Genomic DNA, 23,059 nt, shown 5'->3' on the forward strand with positions numbered 1-23,059 from the left:
TCTAACTAATCCTCTTGATTTATGTGCTCGCTGGGCTGCTAACAATGCCCTCAGCTTTTCTTTTTTTCTTCATAGAACGGCAGATGGATGCTGCAGTTTAGTGTTACTTTCTCCATGGTTCTCATTTGTTCCTCTATTTGCTTCCAGTCAGTTGCCCAAGTGCTGCTGTAGCCCAGGCTTACCAAAAAAACACCTGGCTCCACAAGGGCCAACGGGTTGGTTTTCTGTCTTCCTCCCAGTCAGCTCTCTAGCACCTAAGGCAGTGCTAGCATACAAGTACACATTGAAAGACCTGACTGGATTTAGAGTACATTTGAATGCTGTGGGATATCTTTCTGTATGCTGTGAATATGTGTTGTTCTGATTGGTTGATAAATAAAGCTGTTTGGTCTTGGCCTATGGCAAGGCAGCTTAGAGGCAGGCCGAAAATCCAGGAGAGAGACAGGAAGAAGAAAGGCAGAGGTGGAGGTGACGCCATCCAAGGAGCTACATGTAAAGCCATGGAACACATGGCAACATATAGATTAATAGAAATGAGCTGAGTTTAGTTATAAGAGCTAGCTAGCAAGAAGCTTGAGCCATAGGCCATGGTGATAAGTTTGTAAATCATATTAAGCCTCTGAGTGATTATTTTATAAGCGGCTGCAAGACACAGGTGGGAGAGATTCTTACTGACCACAGGGCCGGGCAGGACCAGAAAAACCTTCCAGATACATCTGAACCTCTGCCTCCCTGTTCTGCCTTAATCCACTAACACTAACTCAATAGCACCAAGCCACTCTCTCAGTTACCATCACTTACAAGTCAATAACTACATTTTCTTTTCCTGGGAATGGCTACATTCATCTTGAAAGCCAAGATCTAGACCTACAAACGATTATATTAACCTTGAAAGTTCAAGGAGCATTCAAGATATCCATGTGATTATTCCATGAATATTTGCAGTGGATTATTTCAGTTGTCATCACTGTTTGGCACAGAAGTTTAGCAACATTTTACACACTTGATTTCACATTTGATTTCTATCTGACATTTGTTAACATCTGGCAGTGACAAACTTCTGAGTCTGCTGGTAAACAGGAGGCCTAACACAAACACTAGTAGTCTTTATAACTTGGGAGGCTGGAGAAATGAATGGTTGCATCATACTGTAGTAGTTACTTTGGCAATACACAAAGACCTATTTAAATGGCAAGATTTATATTAAGACACAAATGACACTTTAGCTAGACAGACTTGAGAAGCCAATGCTTCTCCATTGCTGGTGCCATTTGATGTCATGATCTTGGACAATCTACGCAAAGGAAGGAGAACAGCACATGGTAGGCTCTATAGATGTAAGTGTAAAAAGCTGTTGGTGATGAGCTACACAACCTAACTCTAAACAGAGACCTTGTTTACTTCCATTATTCTTTGATGAAAGGAAAACACATAAGGGCCTTTCTTATTAAGCAGTATATTAATGATCAGTGTCTGAGAAATAGACTGACCGTGGAATCACTGCCTCTGAGAGGTGTTGGTATACATCACTGTTATCATTTCACTACATCACACCAAGGTCTGTCCTATAATGTGACAGGTTAAATATGCAGTCTGTTGATGTCTGCTAGGTTATCTCACATTTAAGAAGTCCAAGATGCCAAACAGAGCTAGTCACAGGCTTTAGCTATGGTCTCTCTACCTCACCAGCCACCAGTTGTCTACTCGGGTTGCTATTTCTGCTTCAGAACTTGGGCAAACACAAATATATCCAATTAAAAATTCACCATCCACTAAAAAAGTAATATCTCCCTTAAAGTGATTCTCAGAGAGAAAAACCCTAAAGGCCTATGTATATTTAAATATATATATATATACATATATATATACATATATATATATTTTAATGTACCATACATTATTCCTTAGATTGCAAAAGGAGATACTGATCTACATTATGTCATAATTGAATTTTTTAGTATGTTGTTTCTTTGAGTTATTTAAGTGAATCATCAGTAAAAGACAGCTGATAAACATTTTAAGTAAAATTATAAACACATCAATCTATAAAATAAAACCATTAAAAGCAATCTTTATGAGGCAATAAATAAATTAACAAGTGTCATGTAATACTGAAACTGTCAGTACCTTGAAGAGAAACCCTAAATGTATAAGACATTGTCCAAATCTAATTGGTTGTGTGTTTTTATAAATGAAGTTTTCTTGGAACTTAGCCATGCCCTTTTCATGTATGTTTGCTGCAGTGACTGAGTAAGTGATAAGTGGTTGCAGCAGAGACTGAGTAGTCTTCAAAAACATAAATATTAGTTATCTGTAAATGCACACAATACTATTGCTGACTTCTCCTGTAGAATCTACAATGTCAGGGCCCCATGTTGCTGGAGGGCTTCTCTCCAGGTTCCACCAAGCCCCGCAGTCCCACAATCCACATATAAAATAATCACTCAGATGCTTATATTACTTATAAACTGTATGGCCGTGGCAGGCTTCTTGCTAACTGTTCTTATATCTTAAATTAACCCATTTTTATAAATCTATACCTTGCCACATGGCTGGTGGCTTACCGGCGTCTTTACATGCTGCTTGTCCTGGCGGTGGCTGCAGTGTCTCTCCCCCCTTCTTCATGTTTCCCCAATTCTCCTCTCCTTGTCCCGCCTATACTTCCTGTCTGGTCACTGGCCATCAGTGTTTTATTTATATAGAGCAATATCCACAGCAGCCCCACTCTTCCAAAAAGACAATACCTTGATCAGTAAAATAAAATTATTTTCTGTGTGTGCATACGTCTGTGCAAGCACACAGGTATGCATGTGTGCGTGCGTGTGTGTGTGTGTGTGTGTGTGTGTGTGTGTGTGTGAGAGAGAGAGAGAGAGAGAGAGAGAGAGAGAGAGAGAGAGAGAGAGCATGTGGAGGTCAGAGGTCAAACTTGGATGTCATTCCTCAGGAGGTATCTACCTTATTTTGAGACAGGACTAACTGGCCTAGAACTGACTAAGAATGCTAGACCAGCTGGTCAGCAAGCCCCAAAGTCCACGTGTCTCTAATTCCCAGCAGGGGAATTACAAGCACAGACCACCTCACCTGGCTTTTCTACATAGGTTCTTGGGATCAACAACTCCTCATGCTTGTGTGGCAAGCATGTTACTAAGGTATTTCTGCAGGTCCTAAAAAATACTCTTTGTTTGCTAAAGCCAATTGGAATTGAAGGACTGTAGAATACAAGCATAATGTTGTAAAATTATTTCGATGAATTTACAATTAGTAATTATAATCAATGGCCCAGGTATTCTGGTACCTAGTTAACACTCATTACTTTCAGTTTCCAAAACAAACACCTGGGTAACTTATGGGACACATCTGTCTTTGCAGATATGGAAGCTGAAGTCAACTTGATTGAAGGGGAGTGTTATGTATTGGATGTTTGCGTCCTAAAACTCAGGTACTGACGCCCTCACTCCCAATGTGATGTTTGGATACAGAGCCTTTTAAGAGGCTCTAATTAGGTTTAGATGAGGTCTCACAGGGTGGAGACCTCATACTAAAGTTAATGCTGTGATGAGCAGAGATTAGATGGCTTGTTCTCTTTCACTTCTCTGTCCCTCACTTCCCCGTCTCTTCACTGAGCAGGGGAACGGCAGGAACATGGCTGTCTGTGAATCAGAAAGAGCCTCCTACAACGTTGACATCTTAACCTCACAATTCAGTCCCCAGAGCTGTGAGAAATACATGTTTTCTGTTTAAGTCTCCAAGCTATAATATTTCCTTATGGCAGCCATAACATACCACAAGCCCCCAGATCCATTCAGAGCCATAGCCTGGATTCCAGGTGTCTCTTACTCGTGTTTTAAAGCTCATCAGAGCATCTTGTGTAAGCAATACTAAGTAGTAATCGGGACCACAAATATCTCCAATGTGCTCCGAAGCCCTGCATTAAGAAAATGCTGACATCAAAGAGTACTTCTAAAGACATCTCACTGAAAACGAAGGAGTAAAGGCATCTCTGCTTCACACTCTCCTTTGACACCAACCTAAAAATGAGAGACAAGATGAAACCCAGCAAATAGAAGATTCAGCTCCATGCCATGATCAGTGAAGAAGGGCATCACCTGCAATGAAGTTTGATTTATATCGAGGGAGAACATTGAGAATAGATTTAAGAAAAAAAAAAAGCTGTTGTCAAGTAGTCCATGATTTATGTATCTGCTAATTTGTTTTTCTTCTAAGGGGAATCATTTCCCTGTGATCCAATCAACTGAGTAGAGCAGTCCACTCAGCTTATTTAAACTCACAGGCATGCCATTGAAACTCCACAGAAAACAAGGGCCTTTCCTTACCAGCTCGTCCTAACCCCCTCCCACGTCGGATGCTTCCTAACCTTCCTATCTTTACAGCCACACCCTGACCCTTTGTCTCTTACTTGACTTTATAAAGAACAGGAACTAGTATGGACAGACAATTGTTTTCATGTTCCTTAATAAAATGTATATTGCTTTATTAAGACATCCACACTTCCAAATGTCCAGTACTTTTGCCAAAAGGACTATTGGGTGCTTCTTAGATACTATAAATTTTTAATTGAGTTTTTATTAGTATGTTTGTATGTATGTAGGGTGAGTCAGGGTGTGATATGTGCACATAGAAGCCAGAGAAGAACTTGGGTATCCTGCTTATACTCTTGAATCAAGTTCTCTCATTGAACCTGGTGACTACCAAGTCCCAGCTAGCATCCTGTCTCTACTCCCCACAACATTAGAGTTTCAGGAGCATATAATCACATTGGGCATTTTATATAAGTCTTGGGGATTTGAACTTAGGTCCTCATATTTGCATATCAGCCACTCTTTCTCACTACCTCATTATCTCCAGCCCCTAGAAGTACATTATAAAATTATTACCCATACACCTAAAAGGCATCTATGTTTCATGACTTTGACAAGTATGTATACTTTTGTTAATTATCACCCAGAACAACACATAGAATACAATCTGACACAAATGTTCTGATCTCTACTACACCACAGACTAACAGTTGTTTTGTTCTAAAACTTCACATACTGGAGCCCTTAAGGGTGCTTTTGTTTCTCACTTGTTTAGTTCAGTGTCTTTATGAGGTTCATCTATATGCTTATGCTGCATGCCTAACTAGATTATTTTTATCATATAGACAATACACAACTTGTTTATCCTCTCTCTCCTAGGTGACTGTCTAGACTATGTGCAGATTTGGGCTGCTATGAATATTCTTGTGGGTCTTCTTGTGAAATTATGCATTCATTTTGGGTGGGAGTACATAGCCAGTATTGAAATGACTGGGTCTTGAGGAAGAAGTTGATCCATTTTGTTGAAAACTGGGAAACAGATTTCCAAAGTCATCCAACTATAACTCCCATGTTTAAACATTCTATGTGTAACTTCTTCAGCTGTGAATCCTTATTCCTTCTCCTCTCACTTCCCAGAATCCACTTGCAATGCTGATGCACTGAATCCCACAAGCCTTTGGGGGCATTGATCTCATCTTCTGTGAGGTTGTCCTATCTCCAACTTCTGCACCATCAGCCAATGTTTTTTTCTCCAATCATTTCTTGTTGTGTGTTTGTTATTTTTTCCAGGGCCTTTTCCACTCAGCTGTTTCTACACTGTGCACCCTGATCATGTCATAGTGACTTGTTGATGTTGACATATTAACATAAACTCTTTTGTTCTCCAGGCCTCAGTCACCAACAGTGCCAAGCATACCACTAGTACAAAGAGCTTTTCAAGTGATGAACAGTTCCTTTCACATATATCTAATCTCTTCCCTAAGATTATAAATTCCTTCACGATAGAATCATGTTTATTTAATTTGTGCAAAAAAGAGACTTCTCTGCATTAAAATAGCTGAAAAATCTGATGTGTTCTAAGAAATACTTTATTAAAGATGCACAAATATTGTAATTAAATCAAATTCACTTTAAAGAATATGCAAAATAAGCAAGAGATTTAAATTTTATCACATGGTTTTATTATCTGTTTCCCATCTGATTGAAAAACTACTACTTTTTGTTAAAATATAATGCTAAAATGGCAGCATAAAAAACAGTAGTTCTCAAGTCCTTATTTCAAATCAAAGCTGATTTAATATACTATTTTCACAACATACATGTATGCAAATGTAGTCACAGAGATCCTTAAATATTAATCAAGAGCACTTAAGCACTTGGTCGTTCCAACCGATTCTCAATTGATAAATTAAATTTTTAAAAAAGATTGTTGTATTATGACTCAGTCATTTCCTGTGTTATAATTGTATTAACATCCTTAATTTTTGAATCACCAGGCATTGTTTTAAATGAAAACATTAAATTAATATGGAATCGGGGAAAGTGTCTAGCCTTTAAGATAACATATTCCTTTCACAATGATATTATAGGGTCATCTGAACTCAAACTTACTTTCAGGGTGGCTTTCTGAAATGTTGCTCTGTTATCTAGACTATTCCTTCACTTTTGGGGCCCAAGGGAACACCTCAGGATTCTTACCACACAGAGCTATTTACTAGATGTGTCCCAATATTTTGTCTGCCACTTCCAACACTTGCTGTTATGAGAAATGTTAAAACATAAAATATGCTCCATTGTCAGTGGAAATTTATGAGGAACTATGGACACAACATTGAATTCCCATATTTTATTTAACTAGTCTAGAGATGAGTTTTCAAGTAGGAAATGTGTATCGAGAACAACCCAAATTGTAAACAGACAAGCAAGTTGTCTTAGCAAGAAAAAAAAATGCAAAATATAGGTAACTAAATCCGAGACTATTATAGTAAAAATCACATCTTAAAACTATTGAAAGATCAGCTTAGAAAGATGGCTTGGGATGGGTTATATGTTGAGTTTGATGTTTTTTGAAGCCTATTGTCATCACTGAAGATTGGAATCTGAAAGTTTTTTATAAATGGCCCAATAGTTCATTCTGTGTGTGTGTGTGTGTGTGTGTGTGTGTGTGTATGTGTGTGTGTGTGTGTGACTTCAGTCTCTGTTGCCACTACTTAGTTCTGTTTTCAAAGATAAGAGAATAGTCAATGCAAACCAATGAGCAAAGTTGTGTTTCAGTATTATTAATTTGACTCTGAGTCAAGCAAACATACGATTACTTCTATTTAGCTGTTTAGTAATGATTTGCGATATATATATGTGTATATATATATATGTGTGTGTGTGTGTGCGTGTGTGCGTGTGTGTGTGTGCAGGTACACATGTGTGGATGTGTGTGTGTGTGTGTGTGTGTGTGAGAGAGAGAGAGAGAGAGAGAGAGAGAGAGAGAGAGAGAGAGAGAGAGAGAGAGAGACTAAGGACTGAATAGAGAGCCTAGTGCAGGCTAGCCAGATGCTTTAACTACATTCACAGCTGCCTCCACTCTTTTTTTCAGTTTTCATTTTTTTCCCCTGAGCTGTTGAGTTTATTGAATAATTTGTATGATTTCAATGCCCAGCTTTGAGAAAGGAAGCTCACATTTCGGGTTCTGACTTTTTCCTTCTGAGCCTAAGTCAACAGACTACCCTTAAGCTTTGATTCTCCTGCCACAACCTCCCAAATAGCTAAGATTATGGGCAGATGCCATAATGCCTAGTGCATAATATAAAATGTAACAGAAGATTTCTCATTTCAGCTCCAACATGAAGAAAGCCTGAAAGTCATTATGTCATCCCTACAACAAAACAAAAGCTGTTGAACAAATAGAAAGTCAATACTTTAACTTTAGTCAATTAAAGAAATGAGTTCATAGGGAAACCATGACCCGAGAAACCTGAAGAGAAATTAAACACAGTAAATAATAGCCAACATCAGCTCACCTATGAAGCTTACGACAGCTTATGTTGGAGAGGTTGTGGAGCAAGGGGAACACTCCTCCGCTGTTGGTAGGAATGCAAACTGGTACAGCCACTTTGGAAATCAGCATGGCACTTTCTCAGAAAATTGGGAATCAATCTCTCTCAAGACCCAGCTATATCACTCTTGGGCATATACCCAAGGAATGCTCAATCTTACCACAAGGACACATGCTCAACTATGTTCATAGCAGCATTATTTGTAATAGCCAGAACCTGGAAACAACCTAGATGCCCTTCAACTGAAGAATGGATAAAGAAAATGTGGCACATATACACAATGGAGTACTACTCAGCAGAGAAAAACAATGACATCAAGAGGTTTGCAGGCAAATGGATGGAACTAGAAAATATCATCCTGAGTGAGGTAACCCAGGCTCAGAAAGACAAACATGGTATGTACTCACTCATAAGTGGATACTAGGTGTAAAGCAAAGGATAACCAGACTGCAACTCACAGCTCCAGGGAGGCTAGCTAGTAAAGAGGACCTTAAGAAAGACACAAGGATCGCCCAATGACAGAGAAATGGATGAGATCTACATGAACAAACTGGGGGTGAGGAGGGGTAATGGAGGGCAAGGGTGGGGGAAAGAGAACTTAGGAGAGCGAGAGGTCCTAGCTGGATCAGGAACAGAGTGGGAGAACAAGGAAAGAGATACCATGATAAATGAAGACCCCATGGGAATAGGAAGAAGTAGAGTGCTAGAGAGATCCCCAGCAATCCACAAAGATGACTCCACTATAGACTGCTGGCAATGGTCGAGAGGTGACTAAGCTGACCTACTCTGGTGGTCAGATGGCCGAACACCCTAAATGTCATGATAGAACCCTCATCTAGTGACTGATGGAAGCAGATGCAGAGATCCATGGCCAAGCTCCAGGTGGAACTCTAGGAGTCCAATCAACGAGAGAGAGGAGGGATCATATGAGCAAGAAATATCAAGACCATGATTGGAAAAAGTACAGAGACAACTAGCCAAACTAGTGGAAACATATGAACTGTAAACCAATAGCTGAGGAGCCCCCATGGAACTGGATCAAGCCCTCTGGATAAGTGAAACAGTTGTTTAGCTTGAACTGTTTAGAGGGCCCCCAGGCAGTGAGACCAGGACCTGTCCTTAGTGCATGAGCCAGCTTTTTGGAACCTAGTGCCTATACTGAGACACTTTGCTCAGCCTTGGTGCAGGGAGGACAGGCTTGGACCTGCCTCAACTGAATGTAACAGGCTCTGCTGACTCCCCAGGGGAGACCTTGCCTTGGAGAAGGTGGGAATGGGAGGTGGGTTGTGGAGGAGGCTGGGGGTGGGAGGAGGGAGGACAGGGGAATCCATGGTTGATATATAAAATGAATAGAAAATCTCTTAATAAAAAGAAAAGAAAAAAAGAAATTAAACACAGTAAATAATAGCCAACATCAGCTCACCTATGAAGCACAAGTTGCTGGTGACACAGACTCAGAGGAACATTTGATGGGTTGTTTCAAAGAAGAGCTAGACAGCAGTTCTCAACCTGTGGGTCACAACCCCTTTGGGAGTCACATATCAGATATCCTGCATACCAGATATTTACATTATGATTCATAACAGTAGCAAAATTACAGTTATGGGGTAGCAACGAAATAATTTATAGTTGGGGTCAGCACAACATAAGGGACTGTATTAAAGGGTTGCAGCATTAGGAAGGTTGAGAACCACTGAGCTAGAGGCAGAGCGTGGATTAGCTTTAAGAGCAAAAGACAGCTGGGGGCCAGCCTTCTGCAGCTTGACTTTAACTGGCTCTCACAGCAAAAACCTTTAAGAGATTCTCTCCAGCTGAAGGGCAAGCATGGGGATAGAATTCTTATTTCAGCCTGCAGAAAGAAGAAAGTCACCATGTTCAATAGACCCAGATCACTCTAGCATGTTAAATAGACCCAGAGCACTCCCATGAACAGCCTGGCTGTTGTAGACAAATTACTTCACTGTCTTGTCTATTTATTGACTTTATTTTCCTGCTCCACCTCAATGTTTCAGGAAAGCCCAGTGTTTACTCTGGTAAAACAGTCTCTTTCCGTGAACAGATCTGGTTCAGAAGGACAGAATATTCTGGGCATACGTGCAAGTCCCTGCTCTCTTCTCCTCTCCCCCGGAACATGGAATTTTTTTTTCCCCTGTAATTTTCAAGGTGAGAACCTGCAGACCGGGAGATAGACACACACAAATGGAGACCCTCCCAATGATGGGCTCCAGGAGTTGTAACTCAGATTTGTCCCCACTGAGCCTCTAGCAAGTCCTCCATTATAGTCATGTTTTCCTACCATGGTTCTAGTTCACATAGAGATTTCTGCTTCTACTAAGCTACGATCTCAATGCCAGTCTGCCCAGTCTGGGCTGCATATCAAATTCAACCTATTCCCTTTACTACTGATAGATCTAAGAGGGATTGTTAAGAGCCTGATTTTGCTTATTGTTGACATACAGAACCAAATTTGAAGCTCCTTATACATTGCATCAAAAACCAGTGCTAAGAACATTGCCAGACACTAGTTAAAGCTAGCAAGCCAGCTTTGATGGAGACTTGCCACAAGAGGAGGAGACTCCAGTATATACTAAGTATAATTTCAACTAAGACAAAGATGACTAAAGATTTTAAAGTGAGGACAAAGAGGGTGAAGGGAGGCCATGGAGAGTGAAAGGGAGGAGAAAGAGCAGGAACGAATACAAAGGGGGAAATGATAATTACAGAAAGCAGATTAGTGGACAGTTTCAGGAAATGACTGGCAATATAATATGGAACAGTGGACATCTTCACTGTTTGACAGTGTTTGCTTTCTTGAGCCAAAGCCAGCATGGAATTACTTTTAGGGCCATGTGGCAGGTGGCAGACAGGCTAACGTTGGATGAAAATGAATGACTCAAGTATTGAGAAAAGGCGTTGGTGTCATGGGAGTGTTTGTATTTCATAACAGCATTGGGCCACAGTCTAAACTAATAAGAGTACAATAACAATTGTTGTGTTTGTTTTTCTTGGAGAAAAATTCTTACTATGTAGCAATGGTTGACCTCAGATACACTGTGTGGAGCAGATGACCTCAAACTGACAGAGATATGCCTACTTTCTGCTTCCCAAGTGCTGGGATTGAAGATGTACAAATTTCTTAATGTTAACAACTGCTTAAGTTGCACAAAAGCTTAACAAAATTGAATAACAAGATGATATATCCCTACCATACAGGAACAAGTAAATAACCATCTGACACCAAATTTAATACTTTTTTGAAATATTGTCTTTTTCTTTTCTTTTTGAGATTATTTAATTACATTATCTTCCTCTTCCCTTTTCTCCCCGTTACCTTCCATATACCCCTCCTTGCTCTCTTTCAAATTTCCGGATCTCTTTTCATTAATTATTGTTACATTTGTATACATATATATTCCTAAATATGACCTGCTCAGTCTATACAATTGAACACTTTTAAGTAAACTACTCCTTTGTGTCTATACTTCAGACACCCTTTGAAAAACACCCCATACCTTTCTGTTGGTTCTCTCTTTTAGAGCTTAATGAAACTTTGTCATGTAAGAACCAATCTATGTATTTGAGAAATTTATGTTCATGGGCATCTAGAGTTTTTAACATCCATTCCACCAAACATTAGGGTAGCCCAGCTTCATTTAAACTCCCTTCTTCAGAAAACTGTCACTTACTGAAAAAAAAAAAAATCAATTTCTTGAAACAATATTTCAGAAATTCTCAGCCCTTCCCTAGCTCTGTTAGTGTGAGTTATATACAACTCTTGCACATTGTGTGCGCCTTAAGTCTTAACTCCTCATAAAATGTCCATTTTCAAAGCAACCAGAAGTATAACACAAAAACAATGTCAGTCGAAATAGGAAGTCTGCTGATCATTCACTTAGTCAACCCAGGTCCATAATTGTTCCTTGGAAAGTCATAGGTCAGAATCATTTGGAAATTCAGAAAATTTTACACTTGCAAAACACAATTATGTGGGCTGGCACATGGCTCAGTCAGAAGGTGGTTAGTTGCCTGCAAACAGGAAGACCCAAGTTCAGTCTCCAGAAGCCACATGAAAAAGGTAGATGCAGCGACATGTTTGGAATTCCTGCATTGGAGAGGAAGAGGCAGGTGAAATCTGAGACTGCTGGCCAGCCAGAGGACCCTACTCTCAGACCAACTATAGACCCTGTTTCAAAAAAATCATGTGTGTGGCACCTGTGGAATGATACCTGAGGTCGTCCATTGACCTACACACACACACACACACACACACACACACACACACACACACACACACACACACAGAGAGAGAGAGAGAGAGAGAGAGAGAGAGAGAGAGAGAGAGAGAGAGAGAGAGAGAGTTACCTGCACACACATGCCCCTGCACACACACACACAAAAGGAAGTAACACGTTATATACACTCTTATGTAATGACCACCACAGAGTCTGGAATAACTCCACCTATGAAATACATTAACATTTTTACAACAAAATACATGAATACTCACATTAAATAAGACTATTAAAAGACTAGATTAAAAGCATATGTACATGCAGTTCAGCTTCACATCGGTTTAAGTTAAATTTTGCGTAAGCATTCATCTTTAGTTCTCAGAATTTACACGTAAAGGACAGGGAGCCCATGTTGCTAGGTGCCTTTCTCATTTCTAAACTGAGGTCTTTCAGCATGGATCAAAACCCATGTCAAACTGATGCACAAAAGTAGAAGGGGACTGAATGTTATCCCTAATAATTTATAACAAGACTAGCTATTCATCTCTTTCAAATTCATCTTGACTGGTATCTAATACCTGGTAACATTATTTCCTTTGGGGCTGTGTAGTCTACAGATGCGCACACTGACGAGTTGGTTTTCAGGCGGGCTTTCTTCAAATCCCCTGTAATTGTCGGCATGCACACGCATGACAACCTCTAGCTCCTGTGCTGCTCCAAGCAGTCCGTCAAATCCCTCTGTGGCATGCTCCCTCCTGGGCTGATATTTTGACAAGTATCTGATATGCTATACATCTTGAAATCCATTGCTTATTGAGCAAAGGAGTTAGAGTGACCGTAGATCTTAGGGACCCCTCCTCTCTTCCTCTCATGTCATTTCTGGAGGTTTTCTGTGACAGGAAGTTGAAGAAGCATTGTGCTAGGAGACAGCTCTCCTCTCAACCCCTTAAATGCTGCTTTTAAATTAGTTCAAGTGTAATTTTGCTTTCATTTTTTTTTCTGCCAAAAGACTTCCTTTCCAATCAAGCTTTATCTATGCGTTTATCACTGTCAGAAAAGATGAATGGCAAAATTATCACACAGAAGAAGATTAGAACTCAATGTTTTAATACTTGCACAATCATGTTCTATTCTTCTTTGTGGATGCTTTAATAAAGACAGGGAGAACCAGCAGTGTAACTCTGCCTTAGTTCAAGTGCTCGGTTTCCTCCTTCACAGATGACCTTGAAGAAGTTACATTCCTGTGTTATCACATAGAACTTCATCTAGCTCATCAGGAAAATATTTTTTTTAAATCATTCCTTCATGGACTAATTACATTTTTTTTTACAATTTCATACATATATGCAGTGTAATGGGATTACACACACACACACACACACACACACACACACACACACACACTACCCTCTCACCCCCCACTCTCACCCTCAGAACTTTTTTCTTCCAAACTTTTTTTTTCATCCACTGAACTTGTGGGTGTATAAGTAGTGACTATTTACGACAGCAAGAACAGCTCACCAGTGTCAGTAACACTGAAAAAGCAAATGCCCCTCCTTCCCATAGCAACCACTAACTGCCAACAGTTGCTGATGATAGGGTAGGAGCTCCTGGGTGCCTCCCTGATCCATATCGTTCTGCTTCACCACAACCCACAAACAGTGTAGCACTACTCGTCTAAGAAACAGTGCATATTTGCTTCACGGCATACAACTAGGGCATGGTGGTTCCTAGGTTTTCAAAACCCAGCTGTTAAGAGCACTGACATACTTGTGCTCAAACTCATCCAGAAGGGTATGAAGCAAAAGCCAAAACTGCCTGAGCTACGGCTCTCAATGGCTGCCTTTGGACCTGTCACCCATGATCCTATAAGGAGCCCTCAATAAATTCGTTGCTTCACCAAACTAGACTTGGGTGGAATTGATTCCTTTGGTTCCTGCTGCTGCCCTATCTGGAATGAAGAGACGTGGGTTTGTCTCTACCTAGGATAAGTCACATAACAGGTGACTGACAGAGAAGAGAGGCCAGGACCACAGAGGAAGAGAAGTCAAGGCACTAAGTGACTGCGTGAGCCAATGAGTATACTCCAGCCACAGCTGTCAGCAAAATATCAACAATTTCTTACCAGTGGGTCTCATCTTCCATGAAATATATATCTGATTTGTAGCATGTATTAAGTGTGAATACATATTCATTTAATCTTTATTTGCTTATAACTCTAATCATCTCAGATTTTGGTGACTGGGCTTTTGCTCCATGCCCTTCTAGATGAGTTTAGAACACGAGAGAGAGAGAGAGAGAGAGAGAGAGAGAGAGAGAGAGAGAGAGAGAGAGAGAGAGAGAGAGAGAGAGAGAGAGAGAGAATGTAGATATATAGGGACTGGATTTCTATTCCTAAGGGAATGCAAGCATTTTTCACTTTTGTCATGGTTTGATAGAGATTGGATTATATCACTTTATGGCTGGCTATTGTGTAAAATAAAGTCTGCCAATGCTCCTAGCAGCTGAGATTTGTGGTCCTCTGAATCACCATTTCCTAGCTATATGCAAACAAGCACTATTTGGACTTGTATTTGCTCCTTGGATGGGTGGTGTTCTGTTGTTTGTGAGCTTTAGTAAGACACAACATAAAGGCAGGCAGCACTTGGGGTCAAACGATGCGGCTCTCCAGGAAGATATTAGACTGGTCCCATTATCTCCTTCGAGAGCACATCCTCAACTACCTGCTTTCTCAAGTTATGTCCCACTCATCTGAGGTTTCACCACAAGCTGGGGAAAATCTTTGGATACAAACTGTAAGAAATGCAATACAAATTATCCTTGAGAGATTATTCCTATACAGAAGTCTTAATTATTTCTTTTTTTAGCTTATAATGTAATTATATCACTTCCCCTTTCCCTTTCCTCCCTCCAAACTCTCATATACCACTCCTTGCTCTTTTTCAAATTCATAGCCTCTTTTTTCATTAATTGTTGTCTATATATTCCTAAATAAATAAGTATAACATGCCCAGTCTGTATAATGTTATGTGTATGCATGTATGTTTTCAGGGATGACAATTTGGAATTAGATAATCTAGTTATCTAATTGGTGCACTCTTACCTAGGCAGGACAATTTCTTTCACACTCAGCATTCCTTAATTTTCTGTGTATTTTGGGGATGGAGGGGCGTTGAGGCTTCCTGGGTTTCCCACATTAGCATGTCTATATTGTCCTTGTTCAGCTTTTGTTTAGGTAGTCATATTGGTAGGATTTTATGGGTGTAGCTTCTAAGATTCCTAGGAAACACTGTCTAACAGCAAACTTCCTGACGCTCCAGCTTCTTACTGTCTGTCCGCCCCCTCTTCCACAATGATTCCTGAGTCTTAGATGTGGGAGCTGTATTGCAAATGCAACCACTGGGTTCCACAACTCTGCATCTTGATTGCTTGTATTTTAACAATCAAGACAGTGGAACTTTCCACATTGCTCTCTACTTACGCATCTCAACCTGTATCTAAATCCATGCTCAGAGATAAATCAGTGGCTGAGTTCTGCTCACTCAGCTCAGCCTGTTATTGCTAAGACTGCCAATAAGGTAGCTATTGCAATAGCAATTTGGGCAATGAAAGCATTGGTCTATAAGAAATTGGATTGAGAACAATTTATTTTACACAATAGCCAGCCATCAAGTGATATAATTCAATCTCTATCAAACCATGACAAAAGTGAAAAATGCTTGCATTCCCTTAGGAATAGAAATCCAGTCCCTATATATCTACATTTTTAGCTCTCTCTCTCTCTCTCTCTCTCTCTCTCTCTCTCTCTCTCTCTCTCTCTCTCTCTCTCTCTCGTGTGTGTGTGTGTGTGTGTGTGTGTGTGTGTGTGTGTGTGTGTGTGTGTACACATACGCACCAGGGCAGTTCCTAGTGCATGTGCATATAAAGGTCAAAGCTTGACTTTGGAGTTCCTCCTTTATCCCTCACTAAACTCAGATCTCATGGTTTAAGGTGCTCAGATTGGCCACTGAGCCCCAAAGATCCACTCATTTCTGCCTTTATTCCTAAGGCTGGGATTACACATATGCACCACCATGTCTGGTTTTATATAGATGTTAGGAATCCAAACTCACACCCTCATGCTTGCAGAGCAAGTGTGTTGCCCATTGAACCGTATCCCCAGATTCCATGTTTGTTTGGGTATTCTGTTTTTGTTTTTGACCATTTTTAACAATTGGAATATCACCTGAAGAGCTCATCTTACCTAAGTTAGAATGGCTAAGATCATAAAAACAACTAACAAGAAACACAGGTGAGGATGTGTGGAAAGGGGAACCCTCATCCGCTGTTGGTGGAACTGCAAACTGGTGCAGCCACTGTATAATTCAGTATGAAGAGTCCTCAAAAAGCTAAAAATAGATCTACTACATAACCCAGCTATACCACTCCTTGACATATCCCCAAAGGACTTATCTCTACAGGCAGTTGAGTAGCCATGTGCATTGACACTCTATTCACAATAGATAGGAAATGGAAACAACCTAAATGTCCTTCAGTTGATGAATGGATGATGAAAATTGAGTGCATATATACAATGAATACTATTCAGCTGTAAAGAAAAATGAAATCATGAAATTTGGAGGTAAACAGATGGAACTAGAATATATACTGAGCAAGGTAACCCAGACCTAGAGCAACAAACACTGCATGTTCTATCTCTTATTTGTGGATCCTAGCCCTGAACCTTTAAATGTGAGAATATAACTTGGAGTAACTGCAGTCACCAGGAAAACAAGGGACTATGGGGCAGAGGGCATGGACTGGAGGGGAACAGTGGGACACAGGTGCTGTGATGGGGGAATGGGGAAAATGGGGAGGAGAGGGCAGCACAGAGGGAAAATAAGACAACAGGGACAAACAATCCTAAGGATGCTTGAAAAATCCATAGGGAAATATATAATTTTATGTCTACCTGCAGTTACATAAGTATATGTGCGCACACACACATAGACAGCTTAAATGAAGGTATGCTACTTGGGATGACAACAACCCCCGACCCCCAAAGCCATAGGCTATCTAACAAAAAAAGCCAGTGCCAGGTATGGAAATCCTCCTTTCTGGTTGTTAGTACAAAGCAACGTACATTACTTTCATTGCCCTTATTGCCTACCAGAAATTGAAGGTAGGATCCTGTGGTTGAAGATATTACACACTTCAGACAGAAAAAGTGGAATTGAGCTGGAACTGAGCTGGAATCCTCTTCCATGAGGACCAATTCTCATAGCACTGGAAGGAGCTTTGCAAGCTGCCAAAGAAGAAAAGCAATCAGTAATCCTGCCCAGCTGCAAAGCCTACACACCACAATAATGACCAGAATAGCAAGATATCCCAGAAGATGCAATAATGACATGATACACTAGGCATAATCAACAGGCATCTAATTGGACTTCAAGCTCACTCAATAGGAGGAAAAGTGGAGTTGACAGAGTAAACCAAGGCCACTACTCATGGCTAGTGGTGTGAAGGCACAGAAGGAGAACCTATTGCTGCCACTTTCCTAAATCAGTATCATTTCTAATATAGTTATCTTTATACTTACAGATAAACGTAGCTCTCACCCCTCATTAAAGAAGATTCTTTTAGCAGTAGCCAGAGATCATTACAGAAAGACACAGCTGGTCAAAAAAAAAAAAAACTAATCGTAAGATGCCCAACTCCAACTGATATATCTACAAAATGCAACCCCTACATCAAAGGCTCGAAAACATCACAGAAGGAGGATCCAAAAGGTTCTAAGAGGCAGAGGATCGGGACGTCTGCTCTGAGGTGGTATCTTCTGTATTTGACAGGGAAGCAGTACCCATGAAATCTCAACAGCATTATTGCTTAAACAAGATCTGAAAATGACAAGACAAATTCACATGCCAACATGGATGGAGGAAATCTCACTAGGCTCCACCGTCACATTAAGAGCGACAGGTGATTAGTGATTGCTAGGAGAGGGAGAATCAGTCTTCTCCAGGTACAAGCCCCAATAGGTGACACAATCCCAAGAAGTCAGCCCCAAACACACACATATGTATGAAAAAAACCAATGAATTCAACAGAGTTATGCTTATAAATTTATATGTATATGTATGTAACAAAAATAATTTTAAAAATAAGGCCATGAGTTTGAGGTGGAATAGGAGCACATGGGAGGAATTGGAAGGAAAAGAGAGAGGTAGTTAATACAATAAAATATAAATACAATTTATATATAAAATATATAATATGTTTATATATTTACACATATATTTTTATATATAAAATCCTCAAATAAAATTGTTTTTAAAATACATTTAAAAAGAATATATAAATATTCATCTATAAGCTTAAGATTATAGTAATTAATCTTAAGCTATATGCTATATAAAATCTCTATCTTGTTCTAATCCTCACACATCCAAGTCAAAACTCTGGACTCAAACAGTAATACTCACCATACACATCCAGTCTGCAGGTCAGTAGACCAGAGCGGCTTGATGATGGTGAACGAGAAGTCCATTTCCATGTCAACAAGTCAGACACCTTGAAGGTTTTATTGACCTTTACCCCTCACTCGTCCCATAGATCCAATCATTAAATCCTAACAATGCTTTGGGATGAGTACGCTCATCCTTCACCTGAGCCACAGCTCCCTCCGTTCTTAGACCACTCCAACAGGCTCCCCACATCTCTACAGTCCACTCTCGAATTTCTCCATTAACCATTGTGTATACAACAGAAATTCATAACACGCTGTGTACAAAGGACACGCGCAGGGATATCCTTAAGTCATTGTTTCCTGCAGTGCCCAGATTTATGCCCTGACCACGTTGAAAAGGGCAAGCTACATAGTCAGGAATGTAGAATGAGCTAAATACAGGCAGTACGACGGGAGCAAGTCTCACAAACGAGGTTGAGTGAAACAAACCAGACGCAGAGAGGCACGCACACACAATCCCGTGTGTAGGAAGTTCAAAATTCAGGAAAATGAATTTGTGGTTCTAGAAGTTGATACAGTGGTGCTCTTGGTCTAGGGAGTGGTTATATTTTTGCTCTGAAATTTTAATCAAGTCTGTGAGTTGATTATGATATGACTGCAAGTCTATGACTTTTACTTTTTCCCCACCCATTAAACATTATCCAAAAAAAAAAAATCTACTTAAAGAAGCTGACACTAACTTGCTCATGCCATGCTCCTACTTAACACTAGCCTTGGAACTAAAGGCCAGCCTCATTAACAGGGCCTTCGAGGCCCTTTACAACACAGCTCCAGCTCCATAAAAATCACGTTCCCTTTCTGCATGTTGTAGCACCTTTCAACTGCATTCACATTTCTTCCCACCTCAGGGCCACATCACAGGGCATCCCCTCTTCCTGGAAGCCTTTTTTCCTGCCATTCTCTATTATTCAAATGTCAGCTTAATTAATCTTCCCAGGGAGACTGCTCTGGCCCTTAGACAGGCCTGGACTTCCTGCCATGACTTCTCTTCCCTTCCTCATATCTTTACAACACTTCTGACATGCTTCCCAACTCTCAAAAACACAACCATCATCTTTGTCTCCCTCGGTTACTCAAGGGCCCACCAGCCTCATCAGGAGGAAGACACCATCTCCTTCCTGAAACCCTAAAAGAGACAGGCAGACTGATGCCCAACCAGCCTTGATGTCTAGGCTTCCAAATGAGGAGATGGGGTCTCTACAGTGCCCACCTCATATCTCATCTTGTTGTCAGGATCATATCCAAAAGTATGACACTCAAACTTTGCCTCCAGCAGCTGACTCACCCTGGCTGATCTAGGTTCTGGCCAGATTGAAGCCATATCATACTTACTTCACGTCCACTTACACAAACCACCACACTGTACTGCAACCTCAGCATCCCTGGGCTTGTCTGTAGATGTAACCAACCGTCATATTAAATAAGAGACACAGAACCAATGTAAAAGAGAAAGCCGAGAGGTCAGAGCTCAGAGCTAAAATCTTACCCTTCCTCCTGCAGTGCTCCTAGCTTCCCGAAAGAGAGCTACTACCGGTGTGTATATCTTTTCATAGTCTTTTTGTTCTGCCTTCTCATTGATTGCAAACCCAAACACGTGACTGCCTCGTCACTGTTTGTATGTACAGCTCCTCAGGTCTTAAAGGCGTATGTCTCCAATGCTGGCTGTATCCCTGAACACACAGAGATCTACCTAGCTCTTCTACCGAGTGCTGGGATTAAAGGTGTGCGCCACCACCACCACACTCTTGCTATGGCTCTAATAGCTCTGACCCCCGGGCAACTTTATTAACATACAATTAAAATCACATTTCAGTACAAATAGAATACCACCATACTTGTCTTTTCCATATTGTCACATCTCAGTTCATGACAGTCTATGGCCCCAAACTCAGTCTGAAGATGGACTCCTTTTGGTCCATCCAGTGTCATTTACTTGTTTAAGACTAACTTTTAGAGTTGGAACTAAGATGGTAGATTAGAAGCCAGGCATACTTTTCAGTCTCTTTTTTACTCAGTCACTCAGTCTTTTTTTCTCAGCAGCCTGAGTAACAGGAAAAGCACCCAAGTTCTTCAAACGGTGGCTTGAAGAAACCCAGAAGCTTCTTAAGAAGAAAAGGAATCCTCAGTGATGAACCCCTAGTAATTCAGTGTCACGGTACAAGTGAGGAAGAGACGGGAAAGAGGGGGCAATGTAGCACGTGACGTGGGCACAGAAATAGCCACAGAGCAGAAAAGCAGGGCACTGTTGCCTGATCAGGGATCTGCCCAGCAGCTGACATTGGAGAGGTGCTCTGCATTTGTCAAAGTCACTGTGCAGTGATGTAAGAGAAAGTCATCTTGAAAGCTTGTGTCTAAGCTTGCTGTGCTGGAAAACATAAATTCCTACATTTTCCTTTCCCCTAGAACTCACAGTAATTATTGCCATTTTATCCAAGCCAGTGAGTATCTTGTCTGTGTTTAGTGTGGTCTCAGCAGAATCCCACTGAAACAAGCCCATTAAAAGATGTACGCCCTGAGCTTCAGGTCAGAGACACAGAAGAGAGCAGAATTCATCTTCTCATTAAGACTGGCAACCAGCTAAGTTACGGGGTTGGGAGTCGAGAGATTAAGCTAGAGAGCACACCTGCATACTGAACTTCTCCTTTTAAAACCCTAGTTAGGAGTCGTAGAAATTGTGGGGCTCCAATAATTCCAATTAGTCCTTTATGATGAGAGTAAAAAACACAGCAAAGGAAGCCACTGTCACAGTGAAAAGATACCATGCACAACTGGAGAAAATCTATGCCAGGTAGTCATTGAACAGCTGGTACTCAAAACAATGCAGATGGCCATCACACACGTGAAAAAAATTCAATAGTTATCCATCCAGAAAATGCAAAATAAAACTACTTAGAGATTTCCTCTAGCCCCGGTCAAAATTGGCTAGCATTGAGAAAACATGGTGGGGGCTGGCGAGAGAGCTCAGTAGGTAGAGGTGCTTGCTACCAAACTTGATGACCTCAGTTCAGCCCCCAGGACCAACGTGGTAAAAGGACAAAGCTGATTTCTACAAGTTTTCCTATGACCTCCCACATGTTCACCATGACACATGTGTGCCACATACATATGCATGCACTCCCACACTAAATAAATGTAACAAATATTTTTAAAGAAAGCACCTGATGACAAATGTGGGGAAAAATATGGGAAAAGGGGGAGCCCATAGTCATATCGTATGGGATTGCAAACTAGTGTAGCCACTGTGGAATGCAGCATGATATATATATATATATAATGATGAATTGTCATTCCTCAGTGACAGCTATGCATCCATGTTGACTGTAGCACTATTCATTCAGCCTTAAGGCCTGTTAACAAATAAGTGAATAAAGAAAATGTGGCATAAAATACAGTGGAATATTATTCATCCATAAAGAAAAGCAAAATGGTTTTTTTTTTATTGCAGGAAAGTGGATAGAATTTCCTACATATGACCTACATTCTCCGTGGAAATTATGGGCTGAAACTGAGACGTGGTTTCTCCATTCAAAGTGGCTGGTCACAGTCCCTCCTAGTCCCTGTTGCCTCTTTAATTCTGAGTGAAGTGTCGGTTGTCATTTGTCTGTGTAAATGAGCTGTTTCTTTACTTGTATTTCTCAGATGTGGAGGAAACATAGGAGAAAAAAACATCTTTGGTTTGAGAAAAAAACGGAAAAGCTATTTATTTCAAGAGGTGAAAACATTTGATTTAGTTTTGCAAAGTGTCTTTAACAAAAGAAGCACACCAGAAGCAAAGCATTCTGCATTTAATGCATTTGTTTTATTGTGTGTGCATGTGTGGGGTGCAAGCACCACAGTGCACAGCTGTGGAGGACCACTTTCAGTTCTCTTCCCCCCCAACCCCCCAACTCCCCACCCCCCCACCTCCCCACTCCCCGACCCCCCCCCCACTCTGTAAGTGCCTGGGGGAAATAGCATGTTAGAACCTTTGTTGTTGTTGTTGTTTGTTTTTGTTGTTGTTTGAAACAGGGTCTCACTGTTTTAGCCCTGGCTGGTTTGGAACTCCCTATGTAGACCAGGCTAGCGTGCAACTCACAGAGATCTGCCTGCCTCTGTCCTTCCCAGTGCTGGGGTTAAAAGTGTGCACCACCATGCCAGGCCAATTGTTTATTGTTTTTTTTTTTTTTTTTTTTTTTTTTTTTTTTTTTTTTTTTTTTTTTTTTTTTTTGGTTTTTCGAGACAGGGTTTCTCTGTGTAGCTTTGCGCCTTTCCTGGAGCTCACTTGGTAGCCCAGGCTGGCCTCGAACTCACAGAGATCCGCCTGGCTCTGCCTCCCGAGTGCTGGGATTAAAGGCGTGCGCCACCAACGCCCGGCAATTGTTTATTGTTTTAAGCTACCAAGCTTCAGATCACTTTGTCACTGCATGATAGGTGATGAGGACACTCGGGATTGTCTGAGAGCACAATCCTATC

At 40.7% G+C, this 23,059-nt stretch overlaps 1 long non-coding RNA gene across 2 annotated transcripts in view; it reads right to left on the reverse strand.

Annotated features, from left to right (window-relative positions):
- LOC143267716 (uncharacterized) overlaps nt 1-18,715 on the reverse strand; it is a 231,557-nt gene extending 212,842 nt beyond the window's left edge. For both annotated transcript variants that reach the window (XR_013043141.1, XR_013043140.1), the window contains exons 1-2: nt 18,564-18,715; nt 17,252-17,386 (exon numbers count right to left, since the gene is read on the reverse strand). This is a non-coding gene — a long non-coding RNA (uncharacterized LOC143267716). The remainder of the gene's footprint in view (nt 1-17,251; nt 17,387-18,563) is intronic.
- Between the last annotated feature and the right edge of the window lie 4,344 nt (nt 18,716-23,059).

The sequence above is a fragment of the Peromyscus maniculatus genome, chromosome 11 (assembly GCF_049852395.1).
Source record: "Peromyscus maniculatus bairdii isolate BWxNUB_F1_BW_parent chromosome 11, HU_Pman_BW_mat_3.1, whole genome shotgun sequence".
Classification (NCBI taxonomy): domain Eukaryota; kingdom Metazoa; phylum Chordata; class Mammalia; order Rodentia; family Cricetidae; genus Peromyscus; species Peromyscus maniculatus.